Below are 19,771 nucleotides of genomic sequence, written 5' to 3'. Positions count from 1 at the left end.
AACAAACCTGCACGTTATGCACATGTACCCTAGAACTTAAAGTATAATAAAAAATAAATAAATAAATAAATAAAAAAGAAAATGTGGCAGATATACACCATGGAATACTATACAGCCATAAAAAAGGATGAGTTCATGACCTTTGCAGGGACATGGATGAAGCTGGAAACCATTCTCAGCAAACTATCACAAGATCAGAAAACAAAACACTGCATGTTCTCACTCATAAGTGGGAGTTTAACAATGAGAACACGTGGACACGGAGGGGAACATCACACGCTGGGGCCTGTCAGGGGGTAGAAGGGGTGGGGAGGGATAACATTAGGAGAAATGCCTAATGTAGGTGACGGGTTGATGTGTGCAACAAACCACCAAGGCACATGTATACCTATGTAACAAAACTGCACGCTCTACACATGTAACCCAAAACCTAAAGTAAAATAAAGAAAAAGAAAGGAAGCAGAGAGAACAATTGAAAGAAGACAGAGAGTAGATATATCAGACAAGCCGAGAAAGAAGCACATAAGGAGAAATTAGGAGAGTTTGTGGAGAGAAAAAATTGGGGGAATGGAAGGTTTGAGAAAACTGTCAGACGTGATTAAAAAATAGATTTTTGAGGAAATAAGTGGATGTGAAGGTTTCTACTTAGTTTTGCCACACAACATGACAAAATTCCTCTCTTTGGCCTTTCACACAAGGTTGTATAAAGATTTAAATTGCTTTACAATTCACTGTGGACATGTATTGCAGGGATGTGTATTGCAGGGCACCTGGCAGGGCAGCAAGTAAGTGACAACCCTTAAGGACACAGACGCCTTTGGAGACAGTAAGCTTAAACAAATTAGAGAGGAAAGAGGGGACAGTAGCTAGCTCATTTTCCAGACTCAAACCTCAGACTAAACATAGTTTGGAATAGAGAATTTGTCTGGAAATCTGGGTGTCTAAGCACATGCTAACAATAAGACTGCTGAGGTCCTCCAAAATGCAAACTGAAAATGAGTGATTATTTGTGAATACATTAAATTAAAGGAAGAATGTAACACTAGTACCAGAGCATAATAGTTCATTTTGAATCTCTATGTAATGTGTAACTTGGAATGATTTTAGATTAAGTTATAATCATACATTCAAACATATGATGTATATACAATCCATTTCCTTTCTCTTTGAAGTGATACATTAAGAGAACAGCAATGGCCAAATAATACTAAATCTCTAACATTGTCTCCTGTATCCAAACTGCAGTCTCCCCCACTCTATGAGGAGACCCTCTATGACAACGGTTTTCAGTTCAGAAACTACCCTTTTGCGGAGGGACTCCGGAAAAATAATTGCTGTGTATTTTTAAGTCTGTTCTCCAGTAAAGAGTTTACAGTACATGCTTTCTTAACTGAATGTCTTATTTGTAAAAAGTAAAAAAATATGATGAGAAAGGCAGTTCCTAACTTCAGTACATATTCCTCCACTCTGAAACATGCTACAAACTTGTTCTTCAACTTGCACTTCACTTAGGGTTGCGAGAGTTGCCACCAACAGGGGTCATTAAGTACAAACCCAGGGAGCAAAATCATGATGGCCTCCCCTTAACACTCAGAAGCTAGTATGCATCACCCTGCTTCAAGAAATTCTGTGAGGTTGCCAGTGTGGTGCATAGACATAGAGATCTTGGACGTATCTGCAGTTTTGTCTCCCAAAAAGTCACCCTTAGCTTGGTTGACAATATATGCTTAGCCTGTTTCTGCTTACCCTCTGGTTATTAAAAGAAATTGGGGTACAAGAAATAGGTTGGCTTCAGGGTGATCACGAGGGTGAGTTTGAAGTAGCATGCATCCGTACAATAAGGGGAAATTGAGGAAAAGCTGGCAGGATCAAATACAGAAAACTGGCAAATTGACATTGTAACAGACCCAGGGAAGGACCTTAAATAAATCCATCTTATGAATGCTTCACGCTATGTCTCTTCTTCCCATTCATATTACTTTAAAAGTCTAAATTTCAGATAAATTATAAATATATATATGTACAGAATTAATGAGAAATAAAAACTGAAAAGTAAAATTCTTACCAGCCTATGACTAGTTAACCTGCATAAAGTTGATTCTTACCTCAATCAATGCTTAAACCTTAGATTAAATGTCAGTATTTATAAAATTTATGATGGTGCCTAATATATAACACATGCCCAATAAAACTTACTGTTTCCCTCTGTATACAGAGGGAAACAAGTAAACACATTCCAGTCTCCCCAGGCAGCCAATTCAAAAATTTGTACAATTGGTCAAAGGAATAACATTGTACGCACAAGTCTGCAACTTAGAATGCAAACCCCTTGTATGTGAAATTGAATGTTGGTAATAATGTTGTTTTCCTATTACATGTTTCTTTTACTGTGAGCTTCTTCAATATGTTTGGAATATAATTTAAATTTTGATTAAAACACTGGGAAAATGACATTTAAAATGCATTTTCTACAAAATTGCTAACCTACGTCAGTGTACTCAAGGTTGGTCTTTGCTGGAAATGCAAGACTGCAACATTCAACCACATTTTTGCGTAATAATTATCATAAGAAAAGAAAATGTCCCAGTAGAGATTAAACAACATTAGCTGAAATATGTACATTCTGGGAAAAATTATATGTTAATAATCAAGAACCAGCTAGCAATTCCATCTGTATTCACTGGATGTTAACATCTCTCATCTGTTTTGTTTTTGCCCATATTTATTCCCTGACAGCCAGTTGATCACTTGGGTCCAATAGGGTTTTCAGTCTTTCCTGACTCTAAGCTTCTAATCTGCTTCTGAGACATTACAGTTAGAATTGCCTTGGAGACAGATAAATTGTTACTATATGGGAAATCAGAGAAACAAATATTCCACTTGGCAGCATGCCGGCCTGCTTTCTAAAGATCTTCTATAGCAAAGTGACAATTAAGACATGTCAAACATGTTTACAGTCTCCACTGAATGAAATGCCTCTCGAAATTGAACAAATGCCATGACACCTTTTGTCTCAAATATTAATGGCCAGCATGCCCTGGACCTTCCTCTCTCAACCTTGAATGAAAGGATTCTGCTATAGCGAAATAAGGTTGAAAATAAGAGTAACTGAGTTATTCTCTGGTGTCCAGAAAAACTAAGCACTCATTCCTTCTACTGGAAATATGAGTCTGTGCTAATTTTCCTCTCTGAATGACTTAGCTGGTGTGCCCTTGGTCTTTTTCCATTTCCATTTCTACTTTTCAATATGTTAGATGAATTATTTGGCTCAGAAGATTTCAAAAGAAGTTACCTTGACCCTAAAACCATAATAAAATCAGAAATATTTATCTTAAAGATATTATTCGGTCCCAGCCCTATATTTGCAGGATGGGGAAACTGTAGCTCTTGTTACTTATCAATACACAGTCAGATAGTGGCAGGATTAGGACTAGAACCAAGACTAGGGCACTTTCTATTCCAATATAAATAGTTCTCAAGTTCAACTTCATATACATTTCTCTACGCCAACATGAAATGTGCAAATTTCAGCAAAGATTATCACTAGACAAATTTTCTAGACTAAAAGAAATAGTAATTTTGCAAGGGACACTGAATTCAATTCAATTTAATGAATATTGCTTAAACATCAGTATTTCAGGCACAATATAGATATTCTCCTTCAGGAAGTGACTTCTTTGTTAAACCCTTTGACGAGGTCCACATAATAGGACAGATTGTCTCTTAACAATTGAAAGGGCTGGGAGTTAGTTTATTGCATGCAGAGAGCCTGAACTTGTTCTAACTTCCATTCTGTGTCCTGAAGTTATGTTGTGCCATTACATTTGAATCCTTCGAACAGTCAAAATACAATCACTGCTAGGTTTGAAGCCTCTTTCAACCCTTTAGTATATAGAAATACTCACCAGTTAAAAGATATTCACGATGTTAGCTTACTGAGCCACCAAGGGTATGCCTTGTACATGCATGAAATAAAGAGTTTACATAAAAAGTCAGCAAAGAAGATACTGCTACTTGCTATCATTTAGATGTTACTCTGATGTCATTTTAATTTGAAGAAATACCTCATTTATTTTGTTATAGCAATCTGAGTATATACCTATTCTGGCCTCCAGTATACTTGGAATCTTGAAATGATTCTACCTCCTCTATTCTTGCTGCCAGGGTGTTTTTGTTTTGCTTTTATGGCGAGGAGGTGGGTTAAGAGTGACAGTGTGTTGGCAGGAGGAAGAAGATGCACACTTTACTGTTCCCCAAACATACACCTTAGAGTACCAATAGTGGCAACATAGACTTGGGATTTTTGTTTTTTATCTTTTTAAAGAAATAGGCAGGCACGGTGGCTTATGCCCATAATCCCAGCACTTTGGGAGGCTAAGGCAGGTGGATCACTTCAGGTCTGGAGTTCGAGACCAGCCTGGCCAACATGGCAAAACGCCGTCTCTACTAAAAATGGAAAAATTAGCCAGGTGTGGTGGCAGATACCTGTAATCTCAGGAGTCTGAAGCAAGAGAATCACTTGAACTGGGGATCTGGAATTTGCAGTGAGCTTAGATCACACCACCACACTCCAGCAGCCTGGGCAACAATGAGACTCTGTCTCAAAAAAATAAATAAATAAATAAAATAAAAAATGAAAATAAAAATAAATAAATAAATAAATAATAGCCTGAGAAGTTAGGCTGAGGTTGAAATTTAGGCTCCTTCTTGATGTAGGGTAGGATTAAAGAAATGGTCGTAAAGCATCTCCACTCTGCCTGTGTTGACTGGTCCTTACGTAATCTGGAAGAGCAGGAGCTGCCCTCCTAACTCAGTCAATGATTTTCTGAAAGAACAGGAATCTTGGCTCAGGAAGCAGCTGGTGTTTCTCAGACAAATTCCCCGAAGCATTTTTATAAGACAGGTATTGCTGACAACCAATGAGACGATAATCTACCACGGGAACTGTGTGAATACAGGCTGTAGGGCTTTCTGGGATGCAACTTAGCAAAGTGGGAAAACCAGCCTCTTTATATAGTCTGACAGATCTGGTTCCGGTATGTGATTCTCTGTGTGCAGTTTAGGCATTAAATGGTTATTTTTATGATGCTAGCTATTATAATGATGAGAACGTAATCCTGGGTGTGGAGAGGCAAAACTATCTGCAGATACCCAGGGTATGGCTGAACTTGACTTGTAGAATCTGATGCCATTGGTAAACTTTGGGAAAATACTCAACCCAGTGGGCATTTGAGGACAAGGTACCCTGGTGCAGATCCCTTCCAAAGCATCTCAACTCTGACAAAAATTACAAACTCATGTCACAACCTTCCCTGACATATCGCTAGACTAGTTTCTCCTTTCCTCCCTGACCTACCTCCCTCTCACCCTAACCCCTGCTCCACACACACACAAATTTACACTCCATATGTAAAAAGTTTAAGCCACTGGGCATAATGGATGATGAAAGTGAAAAAAAAAAAAAGTGCTGTATTTGGGGAATTATAACTCAATACTCAAAGAAAATATGTTATATAAGCCATATATAAACTCCCAGTAAAAGAAAACGTATCTTCTGTGAGTAGATTAGAAGGTATTTCCATCTCCGTTCATCAAGGAACATATATCAGTAGACCAATATTGTCTATGAGCTTCTTCCCTTCCTCTCTGGAAGCCTTAAATATAAACATCTCTTTTTCCCAATGATCCATGGAGTATAGTCAGGAAACCCAATCTTGGTTTTGTTCTTTAGGTGAGGTTTGAGGGGTCATTACTAAGGTTTTTTTCTTTTGTTTTTTCTTGAGACGGAGTCTCGCTCTTGTCACCCAGGCTGGAGTGCAGTGGTATGATCCCAAAGTGCTGGGATTACAGGCATCTGCCACTAAGCTCTTACGGCTCATTCCAGAGCATTCCATTAGGGATGTCTCCTTTCACTTTAAGATAGGATTATTAACATTTAATCACTGTACTTACGTTCAACTTGCTAACATTTGATTCAACAGCCTTGGACTGACCTTAGATTACTTCTTCAGATTTCAGAAATATATAAGAATGTATTGCAACTCTGGATCTCAATAAGCAAAAATGAGTTTTTCCAGTTAATTAGAGATGTTATTAGGAATTGGCCTCTTACTCTTACCGGAACATTTATTGGAGAGTGTGACTTAAGTCAGACTTTTGTGGTTGCTCTCATGTCATTTATTAAATGTAATAACATAATTTCCATATGCCGTACAGATGTAATGACCACACAGGATTTTAAAAAAAGGATGAAAGCATTGAGAAACTCTGAGAGTTTAGAGTTCAGACCAAGCCCAAAATGCAATGCAATTTTAGAAGTTTGCTTTAGCTTCTGAATAAGGCCCCTTATGACACTCTAGGAAGAAAGAAATATTGTAGTTCAGGTCAACTCAAAGGAAAATGAAAACGGAACTAAGGTACCGTCAGTGCCCTCCTTCCATGAACAAATCATTTCCCTTGTGGTCAAGATTCCTGCTCCTCCAGGGCCATCACCTATTGTGGTCTCCCATCTGGGCCACCCGTCATTCTCGGGACCTGAATTGCTTTCAGTCTTTGACAGAATTTCACAGGAAAATTGCTTTCCCTTTCCCTTGGGATTTTATCTGACTTTCATTGTGCTTTTAAAGTGTCAGTGGGTTACTATACATGTTTCTCTCTGCTCCTTACTATAACTTGGGGGAATTGTCTAGTTTTAATATGTTGTTTTTTCAGATATGCTTATGACTATAATCTCTGCATACATGAGTTGTGATTGCTAAATAATGATTTTTTAAATTACCATACAATGACATATACCCTATAACCCTTCACCTTGACATATCACTCTATAATCATCAACCATATAAAAACACATATAGTGCATCATATTTTTATATTTAACATGAAAGTCTATATGGTTTTATATATTTCTCATACATTTGCAATGTTTTAATATTTAACTTTTTTAATATTCATATTTGATTGATTATTCTCTTATAATTTACTGATACTCAGTTTGATTTTAGTTTTGGTAATAAAAATGTAGCAGAGATTAAACTTTGAGCCTCAGATGAAATTTAGACAGCTCTAGACACGTCTTGCTAGCTGCCATTCTGTGCCCAACAGAAGCCTGTCTGGAGAGGGAGTGCTGGAAGTGAGGCACAGTGTGATGATTTTAGATGTTAGCACAGCAACAAAATTCCGGGATCAGAAACATTAACTTTCAGTTCAGCATGGTGGTTGCCATTTAAAATCTATAAATACCCAGTTCAGCACATAGACTCCTTTCTGTATATGAGAGGCAAAGGGCTGCAAGTAAAAATGAATATAATTTTGTTTTTACTCAATTTCTCAGTAAAGTATTAAGGTCACAAAGCAAACCTGCTTTGGGATATTTACCATCATTTTGCAACCAACAGTGGCACGGCTTCAGCAATGAAGATTCACAGATCTGGTGTGTTTCATAACAGCAGTACCATCTAATGGGAAAAGGGAGATAGCAGTGCCTAAGAAATGCAGGAGCAACACCCACTATTTGTGGGAAAATGAGAGACACCTCTAAAGATGCCAAGAAATACCTGTGAGATGAACATTTGCCAGCGGTAAGGAAAAGACCCCAACTTCAAGTTCTTACTAATCATGGTGACCCCATTAGTTCTTCTTCTCTAATGATGATTGGAGAATCTGGTTACATGTCTACACTCCTAAAACATTTTTGTATTTGAAGATTTTTTTCCATCTTAAAATTATTTCCTTGGGATAATATCCCAGAAGTGAGATGACTTTGTAAACACTGGAGTAATATTCATGTCTCTTTAAAAAATGCGTTTTACTTCTGATGGGATTTTCAAAAGACAAGTCCTTTAGAAGACCAATGGGAAAAATACTTTGGGGCAAATGAGACATTTGAAGCCACTAATATTCTAGGCTGTATCAATCTTCATATTCTTCATCTCAGAGGGCTTGCACTGATTAACATCTCCCTTTACTAACTTTAATTGATCAAAGAAAGAAGTATGGCTTCTGAGTAGATGTAATTGAATATGCTGTAATTATACTAACTTATTTGAGATGATTGCGTCTAATCTAGTTTCAGAAACATTAGACATATAGATTAGTTTAAAGCATAATGGAAGATTGCCTGTACCTGTGCTTCAGCCATAGGCTATGCCAGAGTATTCCTTGCCTTTTGGTCAGTCCTGATACATTTTTGATGTTTTTTCTTACCTAAAAATCTAGTTCCTTGGGATCTGGTAGGTAAATAATTCTTTTATTGAAATTGGACAACAAAACTGAGTAAACTAGGTTTACCTGCAGAGATGATTCTTGGTAGCAGAAGCAAAACCCTGCAAAGAATCACACAGAGATATTCACTCTGATGCACTTTTAAAAAATAGTGAGTAATGAAAGGATGCACATTTTATTTCAAACTTAATATTCTTTTAAAGAGTGGGAGACATCATTTCTACTTTTACTTCTACAGTGAGGTGCAATGATAATTTCTTGCCTGTGGTATGATGATTTTTTTTATTTACTGAAACCATTATTAGTATTTCATGACTTTATAAATAGAATGAAAGCCAAAGGACCTCAGCCTCGGAGTGTCCACAACCTAACTTCAACTTACCCTTACATTTTTATCACTCACTTTCTCCCTCAAGCCATACCAAATTACTTCCTTTGTCACAAATATCCTTTTGGTCACAGATGGTAGATATGAGTCTACGTGGGATCAGGAGTAAGGCAAGGTTGAAATAAAAATGGAAAAGTTCTGGGTTTGTCTAAGAATGGGGGTAGCCGTGGCCTATTAACTATATTCAACTCAGTCAATCACTGAAAATCTAGGAAAATAAAAAAATTATAAATTCCGGGAAGTCTCTCAGGCCAGCAGAGGCTGTTGAAGTAGGCAATCTTTAGATGGGAACAGGGTGAAGAGGTTGTTAGTGCTGAGATATGGTGCTCCAGGTGTTGGTGTTCACCAGCAAAACCAAGGAACAAGGAACCATCTGCCATATTTATTTGTGCTTGTCCTCTTGTCCTCTGCTTACTACCCTACAGGCCATGTGGCATAAAGTCCTTGTGGCAGTCACAGAACTGCCTCATTCAGATCTCCCTTCAAGAAAATTTGCTATTTGATATTTAACTGTTGAACCCCTTTTAGCTTATGAACCTTTAGCTCTACTATCTTGTTCACACCAGTGTTTCTGTAGGACAGCCCCTAGGCAGCAGCTGAACATGGTAGGTATAGTGGGACCAGACCATTGCTTCTCAATGCAAGATTTCTACAATGACAGCTTTGGCTGAGGGCCTCACACTTTTAAAAGCCAATCTAGCTACTGCTGCTTCCGAAAGTCTAAGATGCCAGCAGCAGATACTAGCATTGAACTCCCAATATGGCACTATTCATCAAGAAGACCAACCGGCCACCTGGTTACAAGTTGACTACATTGAGCCCCTTCCATGCCATCACTGAAATGCCAGCAGTTTGTCCTCATAAGTATAGATAACTACTCTGAGTATGGGTTTACCATTTCTGCTTACAAAACCTCAGCAAGCACCACTATCCAGGGACTTACAGAATGCCAGATCCATAGGCATGGGATATTACCTAATGTGACATCTGAGCAAGGAAACCACTTCCCAGTGACAAACGGATGGGAGTGGACTCATGCCCATGACATCAACTTGTATAACATGCCAGACCATTCAGAAACAGCTGGTCTTATAAGTCCTGAAACAATGATTGAAAGTACAGCTAAAGAACCAGCTTTGGGGGAAATAATTTTTGAAAATGAGGTGTTATCCTTTGGGATGCAGTATATCCATTAAGTTAAGGCCTCTATATGGTGTCCCCAGTAGGAAGGATACTTGTGTCTGGGAACCAAGGGATGCGAGATGTGGTTCCACTTTCCATCATTTACAATGGTTCACTGGGAAACGTTCTGCTTCCTGTATCTGAGCTCTGCAAAATTGTATATCCTGGTCCCCATGGAAGGGGTAGGCCGTATGCCCTTACAAGGAACACAAGGGTCCTGTTGGACTACAAGCTTTGGTTGGTGTCAGGGCAATTTGAACTCTGTGTCCAATGTGCAGCAGATGAGAACAAGAGACACTATTTTAGTGAGGGTTATTGACTGTAATCACCAGAAGAACATTGGATGGCTTTTACACAGTGGAGGCAGAAAAGGATGAGTTTGGAACCCAAGTGATTCAGTTGTGGGTCTCTTGGTACTCATCCCATGTGACTGTAAATGGATATGAGCAAAACCCAGTGTGAGATGGATATAACTATCAAGGATTTGGTGCCTTCAGGAATAAAGGTTTGAACCATGCCATCAGGTAAGGCACAAAGATCTGCTGAGGTTGAGGGAAATTTAACATGAATAGTGGATTAAAAAGACAAGTACAAGTTGCAACCCCAAGCCCAACTGCAACAATGAGGGTCATAGGTCATCCTATTACCCCACTTCTTCTAAGTTGCCTCTCAGGAAAAGCGACTCATAGCCACTGAGCAAGTGTGTTTGCAAAAGCATACTGTGGTGGTCATAGATTTGCCCTGCTCTGATCTGCCTTTAATAGAAACTGCTGTGAGGAGCAAGCATAACTGATTAATAGCCTCTAGCTCTCACCTTTTGGGTTTCATTCATGCCAGGCTACGCTTCTACCAGGCTATTTCAAGCCAATATCTGAACATGGGGGGTGGGGGTGCTAGAACTAGAACATTTATTCCTGATGCGGAATTCATTTAATGGTGAACTTTGTTTGGGGATTCCTCATCGGCCTGACCAGAACTTTCTCAGAACTGTATTGTTATCTGAGTTTCTTCCTACCCAATCTGTCCTTCTTCCCTCCTTTCGTGGGGATCACTCTGCACTGCAGAAAGAAGACTCTCCTTCAATATTTCTCTCTCTCCCCATTCACAAGTATTATTATGGATTGAACTGTGTCCCCTCAAAAGATATTTTCAAATTCTAACCCCGATACCTGTGAATATGACCTTATTTGGAAATTGGGTCTTTGCAGATATAATCAAATTAAGATGTGGTCATTAGGATGGGCCCTTCATCCAGTAGGACCAAATACTGCATGTTCTCACTCATAAGTGAGAGTTGAACAATGAGAACACACGGACACATGGAAGGGAACATCACACACCTCGGCCTGCTAGAGCGGGGAGTGAAAGGGGAGGGAGAGCATTAGGACAAATACCTAATGCATGTGGGGCTTAAAACCTGGATGATGAGTTGATAGGTGCAGCAAACCACCATGGCACATGTATACCTGTGTAACAAACCTGCACTTTCAGCACATGATCCCAGAACTTGAAGTAAAATTTAAAAAAAAATAAATTAATTAATTAAAAAGAAAAGAGAAATTTGAAAAACATAGAGGGAAGAAATCCATGTGAAGACAGAGGCAGAGATTGGAGTTACAATACCACAAATCAAGGAATGAATGCCTGGGGCTGCTGGAACCTGGAAAAGACAAGGAAGAATCCTTCCCTAGAGGCCCCGGAGGGAGCATGGCCCTGCTTAATTAACACCTTAATTTCAGACTTCCAGACTCCCGAAGTGTGAGAGGGTAAATGTCTGTTGTTTTAAGTCACTCAGTTTGTGATTATTTTGTTATGAGAACTTTGGGAAACTAATGTAAGTATTTCCTCAAATAAATCGCTTGCCTATCTAGCCTTGTTTTCATATCTGATTCTCAGAGAACCCCAAATTTGACATTTATCCACTAGCAAGGAGATAGACACAACCTGATATGATGATTCATGGAACTGAGAGAAGAAAAACGTGGGAAGTAAAATACTCCACAAATATTCCCTGTTTCCTTTATCTCAGAATCCCATTACCTTTGCTGACTACATCTCACATATTAGCTCCTCCATGAGAGCTTCAGGGAACCTTGAGATGAATGAACTCTTACCTCCTCCAAACCTAGTGGTTTCTTCTTAACTCTGATGGCATATACCATTTATAATCTTGTATTCTATTTGCATATATCTTAAAGAAATTCCATTTAAACCTGGGTGTGTGTTATTGCAAAAATGATATTAGAGCAGATCTGATTCTTGAACACATTTGCCTTAAAGCTTGATGTGTGACATCCATCCCACAAAAACCAGTACTTTGTGTTCAAACAAATGGAAAAATCTGAGGTTCTGGGATACGTTCTGAGAGCTTGGAGCAATTTTCTGCTTACATTTTTGGTATGGTATGGTACATCAGACACATTAAAATATGGGGTGATTAATTTATCAACTTTTTAAAGTATAAGCAATATATAAAATCAGTGTTTCTGTTTTATCTGCACTTATGACTTGCTTTGATATGTAGTAGTTTTTATTGAGCTATCCATATTCTCTCACATCATTTCTTAATTATTCTAAGCAAACATCTGAAAAATGACTAGCCAGGAACTCTAGAGTGCGCCTATGAAACAGAAGGCAACTCTCTGGCACTGGGAGCATTTCCATTGTCATCACTACTCTGCTCTGCCCAACTGAGCAAACTCATCCAAACAAAAATTAAGTTAATCATTCTTGATCTTCTTTGTTAAGAGCCATTGTCACATATTTGTCTGAAAGATGGAAAAGCGTGACATAATATTTGCATCTACAACAGATTTGACAAACTTGATCCTTAAGGTGCATATCAATTTCTTCCCAGTCTCTTATGGCCATTGACACACCATTTGTTATTTACATTGGGCAAAAAGGAATTGTGGCATTTGTTAAACCTATCATTCATATGCAGAAATGTTTTCTGAGGATAAAGTATATATATATATATGATATGTAATAAAGGCATACTTAAATATTCAGCAACACAGAATGCATTTCCCCTTTGAGAGCCAATATAACCTACATCTCTAATAACCAGTTTTTCTTTGCTTTTGTGAGATTTACATTTAACTACACAGGATGGATTATGAATTATCTGAGAGTAATAGTCTACCCCAAAATTATTTTATTGGCTTGTGTTATCAAGAGTTTGAACTTACATCTGAAACCACATGTAATTTTCTTGAATGTAGAATGAGGTTTAATTGTTTTAATCAAGAATATTCATGTCTAACAGATCTGTGTATCTGTGTACTTCCTACTTGCCTACCCTTTGATTATAAACTTGACTTAGTGATTCACTTTTAAGAGTAAAAGTGGAAGTGAGTATTGTGACTTCACAAACTAGATCATAAAAAGCACTCTGGCTTCCTCTTTGCTCTCTCTTTCTCAGATCACTTACTCTGTGGGAAGCCAGCTGCCATGTTATGAGGACACTGGGGCAGTACTGTGGAGACTTGCATATGTATGGTAAAGAACTGAGCTCTCTTGCCAACATCCATGTGAGTAAGCCATCTTTGAAGTAGATCTTTCTGTCCCCCTTCAAGCCTTCATATGATTGCAGACCTGGCCAACGGTTTGACTACAACCACATGCAAGACTCTAAGCCAGGATATCCAGCTAAGTCATTCCCAGAGTCCTGATCCTTTGAATCTTTGTGCGATAACAGATGTCTAACTTGCCAAGTTTTGGAGTTAATACAGATTATTGTGCCATGTTTTAGGGTAATACTGTGCTATCAGATTCCTCACTGTAGGACTTCTCAAAACCTTTAAAACCTGTTGGTGTTAGTGGTTTAGGTGTAGGGTACAGTGTATTCCAAATCTTTTGACCACAAAACATTCTTTCTTTCCCCAAAGAATCTTAAAGGATAATGTTTCCCTGAATATTTTTGGGAATGGCTGTCATAGAGATTTTTGATAGTTCACAGTAACTTCAACAAGAGATCAGATTCACCTAGTTAAGTAACAATTTCAAAGCAGTCAATTTAGAGAAATTTGGGAGAGCCCAGATTCACTTGGCTAAATAGAACATAGAAGTCAAAAACATTCCCAATCTTTGATTTTCAGTGCATTTCCTGCAATGTGCAGAGGGCATTGCTGCACCTAATTGGCAGAAATATATCAGTATGTGATTAAATAGATATTTTTTGGCTAAAACCCACTGCCATAATAATTCATGAAAATGTATGTCCTTCATTGTAATGTTGATCATGTTCCATAGCTGGTTGTAAGAAATTATCATGCTGCGAATGTTAAGCCTTTATAATTCAGCTTTGCCATGGGGAGAGAATTTACAAATTAATAGGAAATGTGTTTTTTCTTTCCCTTCTGAAACTTAAGGAGCCTCATTTTGCTGAAGAAAATTGCTACTTGAATTCAGATGAGATTAAGACCATTTCAGGGAGACTATGCCATTGCAGCAGGCTTCTTCAGGTAAACACGTGGAAAGTCTCAAAGAGGAATTACATGATTCTTGGGTAAAAGGGTTTTAAGAAAAGTTTACTCCTAGGCTATTTAACTCCAAAACGCAAACACAGCAGATGGAACTGCTTAGTATCTGACCACTTCCCTTGGTTTCAACTCTTGCCCATAGATGAGGCAATGTAATTTTGGACCACAGTATCAGAAAAGGGTTTAATTTCATTCAATCTGATCATAATCAAGGAAACTCTCTGTTTAGCCCTTGAATTGAGTCAAGCCAAGTCAATGAAACTGCAGGCAACTTAGCTAGCTTCCTTCATTTGTCGATCTCATTATTTTGATTTGAACTAATTTTTGACCTGAACCAATTCTCTAACGGTATGTCTTAGTTCATGAGTATCTCTCAACTGCATATGTTTAATCAAATACTCACCCATTTATATTCCTGGAGCATGTAACTTCCTCTTGGTTGACATTGCTTAACTCCTTACACAACATATGTAATAGTTTACTTCAGTGGTACTAAACTAGGTGTGAGTCCCCCCGCAGGGAACATCTGGCAATATCTGGAGACATTTTTGGCTACCACGTCTTGGAGGGTACTACTAGCATCTAGTGGGTAGAAGCCACTACTACTACCAAGCATTCTACAGTGTACAGGATAACTCCTACAACAAATAATTATCCACTCCAAAATATCAATAGAATAGAGATTAAGAAACTCTGATTTAGTTGTAAGCCAAGTGATATTTTTTCAAGTTGTGTTTTGCATTTAGCTATTAATCACTCTCCCCCAGTCATAGTTTATATATGATTGAACTTCACTAATTTAGCCATTTCATGATTGGCTTCCCCTACTTGTTTCACTTTGCTTCTGTTGAAGTGCATAAGCTAAGTGAAAAACTTCAAATCCCTCCAGCCTAAACCACAGCTACATAATTTTGATGCATCCGGTATATCTTTGTGTCTTTCTCAACCTTTTCAGGATCCTACCTGAAAAATATTCCAAATGGAATCCTTCATTGCTCTCTGTTACCTATGTGAAGCCATATGTAAAATTGCATTATTAGAATTCAGTTATGAAAAGGCTCTGTTTTCTTGAGACCTGGTAGCACTTTCTCATCATTGCTAATGAGAACCAAGTCCTGATAAATGTTTCACTTTTCACTATGGTTGCCCAGAGACTAAGAGCCACATAAATGGCTGAGTCATCACTTCTGTATTTTAAAAAAATGTTTATTTCTCCCACCCTGAACCTGACCTTCTCTTCCAATATATGACTTCTACAGTCATCTTCAAAACAGAGCATGAGATAGGGGTTCAGGTGCATGTGATATTTGGGTGTGTGTACTCCGAAGAAAGAGGATGAAGGCAACAGGAGAGGACAGAGCGAGGCTCTAAGCAAAGATGTGGTCTCAACTAGAGTCTAGCCTCAGCCTGGCCTCACGAGGAGCTGTGGAGTGTAAGTCTGCTTTTTGTCATCCTTATGACAATTATTGGCTGTGGGTCACCCATGCTGGGGTGGGACTGAAGCTGGGTAACCTCCCAGTGAAGTGGCTTCAAGTCTGCAGAGCAGTGTGCTTCAGAAAATGCGACAGCTATAAACTGTTAGCATCTAACACTAAGAGCAGCTGATGATAGGGCTTCCAACTCAGTAAAGGCAATCTGGCTCAGGCAGCAACAGAGTCCACTACCGTTGTCATGCATGATTTCATTGATGGTTTTCCAGTTTCATGCATGAGTTAGTTGTGTTTCTCTCTTTCAAGAAGAGATGTCATGGGAACATATATTAAGATTAATAAAACCAAAAGAAATAGTTTGGCAGAGATAAAAAAAATTATGCACACATATACATGCCTTGCTGATGAAAATTGTTTACCACAAAGAAAATGTACACAGTAATCCCCATTGCACCAGCCAGTAATTCTTGATTAGTGTTTAGGTTGAAAATGCTCTAAGATCATCTAATATAATTTATATGAGGTTTTTTTTGTTTGCAATGAATACACCTAACTTACATAGGTCATTCAAGGCTGGGTTAATATTTAGAAGAGAAGAGGCTTTTATTTTTAGCAGTACTAACTATAGTGACTTCAACTTCTCATTGTTAATGTGAAGTTCTTATAATATCAGCAATGCTTACATTTGTCTCTTTACCTGGGACTCCTGACCTGAGCTCATGTGCGTATTCTGCCTATGGAGGGTTTTCACTTTGGTGATCCCACTGACACCATAACTTCAAAACATCTGTTTCACTTTCAAACTTTCTCTTCCTTTCCGGTAGCCTCATGATCCTAATCTGAGTTGAAGGCACCAATATTCACCCAGTGCCCCTCACATGGTACAGACTCAAATCCCGCTCAGGGACTTCTCCAAAAGACCTCTGACATTCTGCCAGACATCGCATCCCCTCAGCATTGATTTCCACACCATTGCCAAGGTGACTGTTCTACGGCACAAATCTATTCTCATCACTCCCTATTTTAAAGTTTGAAGTGACTTTTCACTGCCAAATCTAAACTTCTCTGGAAAGAATCATGGTTCCTTCTGAGGAGCCTGGTTGCAGGCCAAAATCCTCTGTGTGATCTTTCAGGCCCAACCGTAGGCAATTTCAAGGATTTGCCTGGCAAGACTCCTGGGGAAGGGTGCCTCGCCATGTTAGATGTGATGCACAGTCAAAGCCTTGGAACTTTCTGGAGGGAGTTGCAATCAGGAGCTCAGGAGCTTCCATTTGGAACATTCCTTATTGGGGGCATGGGTTGAGGCACTTTTCTCAACTCTGACTTAGTAATTTTCAACTCCTATCCCTTCCTTTCTTCCACTTTCCGCCCCTAGCCTCCAGAGTCTGTGAAAGGCAGGAGGCTTTGATTGGGAACTCCTCAGTGCTGAGATGAATCCCGCATCTGTGCTACGAGTTGTCTGATTCTCACCCAGTGCCGTTCCATAGGGAAATATGGAACTCTGGGGAGCCTTTCTCATGTGTTCTTCCAGTGAGTGAATAAAGGCTTGATTGTTACTTTAAGTTTACTTCTTTGTCCTATTTGACCACCTCAACCTCTGGCAGCTGAACACCTTCATCACCCAGTTCCCATCAGTTCTTCTAGTCTCATTTTCTCTAATGTATATGGGATTGATCATTATTAGTTGTAGTAGTAGCATCATCATTAGCAAACATTTATTGAACCCTTAAAATGTTCCAGGAATTGCACTTCACACTTTACATGTATTTGTTCATTTAAACATCAGAATAATCCTAAGATTTGGAACTCATCGTCATTTTACATATTAGGAAAATAAGGCATATAGATGTTGACAAACAAAAACCTTCCTTAGGGTGTGGCAGGACAGAGGAATGAACTCAGGCCAACTGGTTCCACACTTTGTGTTCTTAAGCATTTTGCAATATCTCCACATACATACACTCTGCTCAGCCCACATAAAACAATCTGCTAGTGCCTAATCATGCTAAACTTTTGTTTGTCCTTATATCTGAAATCCAATGAAATTCTATAGCTCTTTTGAGATCTAACTCAGACATGAGTTGCTCAATAAAGCCTTTCTTCAACTCAAGTTGATAGTTTTTCCTTCCTCAGAGTATTGTACTACTCCTAGTGCTTCTTTGCACACCTCATTGTAATATTTATCACCTTGTATTTTGGTTGTTTGTTTTCATTGTTGTCTTACCCATGGCTTGCCATTTCCTAGACAGCAAACATTGATTTGGCTTAGTAATCTAAAGATTGCCACTCTAAAGAGTCTTGATAAATGTTGACTTGATAAACCATGAGCAAGATATTGTTTTGTTTGCATATACAATTTAATCAGTGAAGAGATACATACATTTGGCTAATTTACTTGTCTACATATCTAGACCCTGGCAATATTAGAGAAAGTTTTTCAATGCACGTGTAAATGCTGAATTGCTCTTCCCAACTGACTGAGAATCAAAATGAGTTATTTAGATGTCTTGACAATATCTTGGTGTTATGTGTTCCCAATCCTGAAGTACTTGGTCAATGACAAAATTTGAATCTGGACCAGACAATGTCATTGAGTAATACTTGTTTTAAATTTTTCAGTAAAAATCCCAAAACATAGAGTCTAATGTGAAAATTATTTAAAAGTCTAAAATGTTTTTTAAACAAAGTAGTTAGAATAAAAAACATCTACATACTTTTCTCTATTAATTTTATAGTGCAAAAAGAGATACCATATACAAAATCAAGAATCAACTGAATGAATTCTATGAATTAATTTTAAAATCACACCATGTAAGTGATTAATATTCTCTGGTGAATACTGTTCAAATGTGCTGAATAATGGATTGCTTCCAAGACTGTTCATAAATTTGTTTAAGCATGAAAAAGCTGGATTTTATTTGGCAAGGATGATAATTGTGCATTTAGTTTTCTACTAATAAAAGGCATCCACTTACTAGCATTAGCAAATATGTTTTGAAGTTAATTTGTAAACAAATTTTCAAGATTAAGCTACAATTGAAAAGCTTTGATAGTATCTATTGTGAGTTTAAGTTTAGAAATACAAATAATAAATTTCTTGCTTATAAGTAGCAAGAGTACATAACTGCAAGTCTGTCTAGTGTGAGAATTGCTTTAATTCATACACACACACAGGCATACACACACACACACCACACAATTAATAACTAGTACCAGCTTATGAGTTAATAGTAGTTAATAGGGGAAATAACTGCTGTTTTTATTTGATTTACCAGTAAGTTAGTGGAAGAAGACAGATAAATGTGGAGCTAAGAAAATTTGAGTTATTTGTGCACAAGGAAACTTCAGATGTTTACAACAGCCAAATCCCTGTTGTTATCTTTATTCATTCATTTATCTTGCATTTATCGAGCACCTATTTTATGTACTCTGCTAGTATCTGGGGATAAAATAGTATGCTAAAACAAATGAATTACATTCTAGTGATGGAGACATATAATAAATAAGAATAGTTATGAATATCTAATCATAAACTGAAGGAAAGAAGAGATTTTATAGAGCATATTACAAAGTTACCTGAATTCATGTTAAGGAAGGCTTATCAGAGAAAGTGATAGTGTAGCTGGGTTCTGATGGGTGAGTAGAAGTTTTTTAGGTGAAAAGGGTTACGGAGTAAAAAGAGAGCGAGCATTCCAGGTAAAGGGACAACATCAACATAACCTTGTGACAGAAGGGCGAAATCTAGTGGAGCTGGGGTTCACAGAGGTAGAGAGGGATACAAGATGAGTCTGGAGAGGGTGGCATAAAGTAGAATAATTAGAAGAAGGCCTTGTAGACAATTTGTTCTTTTTAAAAAGAACTCTTTACTATCAGTGATGAAAAGAGAATGATATAAAAGCAGTTGAGTGAACGGAAAAGATGATGTTGACTTGGATTAAGGCAATGCCCATGTACAAATTCAAAACATATTTAGGTTACAAGTCAACAGCTTGGTGCTATGTGGAGATGGAGTTGAGGAAGAGAAGAAGATATCAAGGATGACTTGTCCAGCCAGAGGGATAGTT

The sequence above is a fragment of the Colobus angolensis genome, unplaced genomic scaffold, assembly GCF_000951035.1.
Source record: "Colobus angolensis palliatus isolate OR3802 unplaced genomic scaffold, Cang.pa_1.0 Scaffold81, whole genome shotgun sequence".
NCBI classification, from domain to species: domain Eukaryota; kingdom Metazoa; phylum Chordata; class Mammalia; order Primates; family Cercopithecidae; genus Colobus; species Colobus angolensis.
This window is presented reverse-complemented; position numbering follows the sequence as displayed.